Below are 6142 nucleotides of genomic sequence, written 5' to 3'. Positions count from 1 at the left end.
AAACCCCAGATCCTATCTGGCCCCTGGATGGTTTTATCCTCTCCCTGTGGTAGCAGAGATTGTAGGGCTGCTGTGTGCTCCTCCTGACGGGGTTGGCTGAGTAATCACAGTGGAGGATTAGCTAACTCTTCTTCTTAGTCTTCTTAGTCTCCTGTTCGCCTAAGAAACTGACTGGGCTCCTCTGCGCTTCAGTCCAGAAATCTGATAACAGAGCTTTCTGAACTAATAAGCAGGCACTTTTTAGTGGAAAATGTGTGACGCCCTGACCATAGAGAACCCTTGGTTCTCTATGGTGTAGTAGGTCAGGGCATGACTAGGGGGTGATCTAGTATATATATTTCTATGTTGGTGCTAATGTGGTTCCCAATTAGAGGCAGCTGTTTATCGTTGCCTCTGATTGGGGATCATATTTAGGTAGCTATTTCCCCACCTGTGTTTTGTGGGATATCGATTGTTTGTTAGTGTGTTTGGGCAAAACATCCTCACATTATTTGTAAGTGTTGTTATTTTGTTTTGTTCGTTTCACTTAAATAAATATGTGGAACTATACTCATGCTACGCTTTGGTCTGCTCATTTCCAAGATCGTGACAAAAGGAGTCATTTGTTCCAAAAATTGGTGATTGACTAGCCTGGACAATCCATTTGTGTTGTCTTGTCAACTCCTATGGTCTTTGTCACGCCAGGCTAGTGATTGACAGCATCTGAGGCATCATTTTGCATTCTTGCTGGAGAAGTCATTATGGGTGATCAATCAAGTACACAGTACTGTAAAACACACTACAGGTTTGACTATAGCAGTTACATTAGTCTATAACATATAATGGAATAGTAAATTACAAAAATTACATTATTACATTATTCAAGATTATGCTAATGGTCACATCACACTTAACTGTACGGGATTGGAAAATCCAAGAGGGCCAACAGAAATGTACCTGTCCAGCTGTCTCAACCCACATCACCTCTATTTACCCTCTATCCCTTCACAACCCTGTTTCTCTTTAGAAGGATTCATTTTATTTTCTGTTTTTTTTTCTCTCTCCTTTTCTCTGAGGAGTCATATGATTTCACAGGATATTAAGTGGATGGGATCTGTGTGGGGGGGGGGGGGGGGGTTGATCTGGCCTAATTGTAGACGTTGGTGACTTTCCCTGCGAGTGTGAAGGGCAAAGGGAGTTTTTCTCAAATCATAATCCCCCTGACTTTTGCAGAAAAAGGATGAATCGAGTGCTACCCTGAGCGACCATGCACAGGCCCCCACTGCCTCTTGCGTCTATTTAAAGGGATACTTCTGGATTTTGACAACGAGGCCCTTTATCTATTTCCCCGGATGTCTCACGAGCATCTTTAAGGTCATCGTGCTAACGCTAGTTAGCATTGGCTCGCAAAACTACCAAAGTCCAGAAGTATCCATTTAACCCTATTTCTACTCAGATTTAGACTGAAAGATTCCATGGGCTCCCGAGTGGTGCAGCGGTCTAAAGCACTGGATCTCAGTGCAAGAGGTGTCACTACAGTCCCTAGTCCCTATCACATCCAGCCATGATTGGGGGTCCCATAGGGTGGCGCACAATTGGCCTAGCGTCTTCTGGGGTAGGCCATTGTTGTAAATAACAATTTGTTCTTAACTGACTTGCTTAGTCAAATATTTAAAAAATATTCAAGCATCAAGAGTGTTTCGTAAAATAAGCTTTCGATATCCTCTGTCTTTGTGGCTGAAAATACATGTCCATAAGGCAAAGAGCCTGTACTGTACCATCCTTTTTCAACACTTTTTATTTCACCTTTAATATCCTATAATGCAATTTAGTATCATCTCCTTTGTATGGGACCAAATGGCATTGTGCCCCCTGTTGTATACAGTAGGGGTTTACACATATCAATACAGTAGGGGTTTACACATATCAATACAGTAGGGGTTTACACATATCAATACAGTAGGGGTTTACACATATCAATACAGTAGGGGTTTACACATATCAATACAGTAGGGGATTACACATATCAATACAGTAGGGGTTTACACATATCAATACAGTAGAGGTTTATCAATACAGTAGGGGTTTACACATATCAATACAGTAGGGGATGACACATATCAATACAGTAGGGGTTTACACATATCAATACAGTAGGGGTTTACACATATCAATACAGTAGGGGATTACACATATCAATACAGTAGGGGTTTACACATATCAATACAGTAGGGGTTTACACATATCAATACACTAGGGGTTTACACATATCAATACAGTAGGGGTTTACACATACCATATCAATACAGTAGGGGTTTACACATATCAATACAGTAGGGGTTTACACATACCATATCAATACAGTAGGGGATTACACTTTTCAATACTGAAGGGGATTACACATATCAATACAGTAGGGGTTTACACATGTCAATACAGTAGGGGTTTGCACATACCATATCAATACAGTAGGGGTTTACACATATCAATACAGTAGGGGTTTACACATATCAATACAGTAGGGGTTTACACATACCATATCAATACAGTAGGGGTTTACACATATCAATACAGTAGGGGTTTACACATACCATATCAATACAGTAGGGGATTACACTTTTCAATACTGAAGGGGATTACACATATCAATACAGTAGAGGTTTACACATATCAATACAGTAGGGGTTTACACATATCAATACAGTAGGGGATTACACATATCAATACAGTAGGGGTTTACACATATCAATACAGTAGGGGTTTACACATACCATATCAATACAGTAGGGGTTTACACATATCAATACAGTAGGGGTTTACACATATCAATACAGTAGGGGTTTACACATACCATATCAATACAGTAGGGGTTTACACATATCAATACAGTAGGGGTTTACACATATCAATACAGTAGGGGCTTACACATATCATATCAATACAGTAGGGGTTTACACATACCATATCAATACAGTAGGGGTTTACACATATCAATACAGTAGGGGTTTACACATACCATATCAATACAGTAGGGCTTTACACATATCAATACAGTAGGGCTATTACACATATCAATACAGTAGGGGTTTACACATACCATATCAATACAGTAGGGGTTTACACATATCAATACAGTAGGGGTTTACACATACCATATCAATACAGTAGGGCTTTACACATATCAATACAGTAGGGGTTTACACATACCATATCAATACAGTAGGGCTTTACACATATCAATACAGTAGGGCTTTACACATATCAATACAGTAGGGGTTTACACATATCAATACAGTAGGGGTTTACACATACCATATCAATACAGTAGGGCTTTACACATATCAATACAGTAGGGGTTTACACATACCATATCAATACAGTAGGGGTTTACACATATCAATACAGTAGGGGTTTACACATATCAATACAGTAGGGGTTTACACATATCAATACAGTAGGGGTTCACACATACCAATACAGTAGGGGTTTACACATATCAATACAGTAGGGGTTTACACATACCATATCAATACAGTAGGGGTTTACACATATCAATACAGTAGGGGTTTACACATATCAATACAGTAGGGGTTCACACATACCAATACAGTAGGGGTTTACACATACCATATCAATACAGTAGGGGTTTACACATACCATATCAATACAGTAGGGGTTCACACATACCAATACAGTAGGGGTTTACACATACCATATCAATACAGTAGGGGTTTACACATACCATATCAATACAGTAGGGCTTTACACATACCATATCAATACAGTAGGGAATTACACATACCATATCAATACAGTAGGGAATTACACATACCATATCAATACAGTAGGGAATTACACATACCATATCAATACAGTAGGGGATTACACATACCATATCAATACAGTAGGGGATTACACATACCACATCAATACAGTAGGGGATTACACATACCATATCAATACAGTAGGGGATTACACATACCATATCAATACAGTAGGGGATTACACCATACCATATCATAGGAGGTGACCCTATGTTTTCTTAATGGCTCTGACCCAAGGTGAGTGAAGACAAGACCAGCCAGCCGTACACAAATAGTGATGGGAGGTTTGATTATTTTTAATAATCTGTTATTGGGATAATTTTGATCTGAGTAAACAACACTTATACAACACCATTCACATGGCTGAGTAAACAACACTTATACAACACCATTCAGATGGCTGAGTAAACAACACTTATACAACACCATTCACATGGCTGAGTAAACAACACTTATACAACACCATTCACATGGCTGAGTAAACAACACTTATACAACACCATTCACATGACTGAGAAAACAACACTTATACAACACCATTCACATGACAGATGGCAGTTTACGTCTGCATCACCTCTGTGGAGGTAAAGGGGAGGTGCGAGGGGAATCCAGCCCATGCCCACCGTGGCGTATCGGGCAGGGCATGAGAGTTCAGCGGTGTTGCCGGACTGATGGTTGATTGATGGCACACCATGACAACCTCTCGTCAGGGATCACAGTGCACAAGGGTGATGCTCCGCGCGATGACGGGTGACTATGAAACACCACATAAAAATCAAACCCGGTATAAAAGACGTTCCCCAGTCTTCTCTTAATCGTAATGTATGTGAAAGAAATTTGTTTCACTATCCATTCTGCATGGACAGTGATGGATGCGAGAGGGGGAGAGGGAGATGGAGAGAGGGAGGGAGTTCTCATTGTGTGTGGATGACAGACTGTGGGAATGTGAGTGAGAAAGGAGTCCCCTGTCGATCCACGCTGTTTGCCAGCATCTCTGTCACCTCTCTCTATGTCTCTCTCGCTCTCTCTCTCTCTCTCATACTATATTTCTCCCTCTCTCCTACTCTCTCTCTCTGTGTCTCTCTCGCGCTCTCTTCACTCTATAATACTCTCTCATACTCTCTCACACACTCTGTCTCTCTCTCATTATCCCTCTCTATATTTCTCTCTCTCACACACTCTCTCTCTCACACACTCTCTCTCTGTCACACACACTCTACTTTCACATACACACACTAAGAGGTGTTATGAAATGCCTGCTCAGTCACGACATGTGCTCTATCACTGTGTCTCTAGGAAAGAAGCTCCCATACTGTTCATGCAATGACATGATGTTTCATGATATGGCACCACACAGATGGTTCATGATATGGCACCACACAGATGGGTCATGGGATGGCACCACACAGATGGTTCATGGTATGGCACCACAGATGGTTCATGGATGGCACCACACAGATGGTTCATGGTATGGCACCACACAGATGGTTCATGATATGGCACCACACAGATGGTTCATGATATGGCACCACACAGATGGTTCATGGTATGGCACCACACAGATGGTTCATGGTATGGCACCACACAGATGGTTCATGGTATGGCACCACACAGATGGTTCATGATATGGCACCACACAGATGGGTCATGGTATGGCACCACACAGATAGTTCATGGTATGGCACCACACCGATGGTTCATGATATGGCACCACACAGATGGTTCATGGTATGGCACCACACAGATGGTTCATGGTATGGCACCACACAGATGGTTCATGGTATGGCACCACACAGATGGTTCATGGTATGGCACCACACAGATGGTTCATGATATGGCACCACACAGATGGTTCATGGTATGGCACCACACAGATGGTTCATGGTATGCCTGTATGTTACTTACAGCATTACTGGTATTCAGTGTTCTGCTCAAGGTATCAGCAACATTATGCCCATTGAGTGTAAATCCTAAAGATGAGTGATATTTATTACATGCAATTTATACAAATAAAAAGACATTTAAATCAAAACTGCCACATGCTCAGACCCAAGCATGCACACACACAGTCAGATACACACAAACCATCCCCAGAGTATTGTTAGCCTATCAAATTGATTTGTTGTCAGGAATATCCCAGCAGCTAATAAATATTACATAGGAAGCGGATAAAGCCTCATCCGAGGGAGGCTCCGCAGTAAGCAGTAAGGCAGGTGGTGTTGCACACTCAGCAGTGACGTGCTGCCCACAGAGAGATTCCCCGCCAGTTAAGTATTCCCTCACCGTGTGTTGCATGATATAATTGTGGGTGGCTGTCATGTGGCTGAAAGAGAGATGTA

This window comes from Oncorhynchus gorbuscha, linkage group LG08 (genome assembly GCF_021184085.1).
Source record: "Oncorhynchus gorbuscha isolate QuinsamMale2020 ecotype Even-year linkage group LG08, OgorEven_v1.0, whole genome shotgun sequence".
In the NCBI taxonomy this organism is placed as follows: domain Eukaryota; kingdom Metazoa; phylum Chordata; class Actinopteri; order Salmoniformes; family Salmonidae; genus Oncorhynchus; species Oncorhynchus gorbuscha.
The sequence above is the reverse complement of the archived record's forward strand: the minus strand, read 5'-3'. Positions refer to the sequence as shown.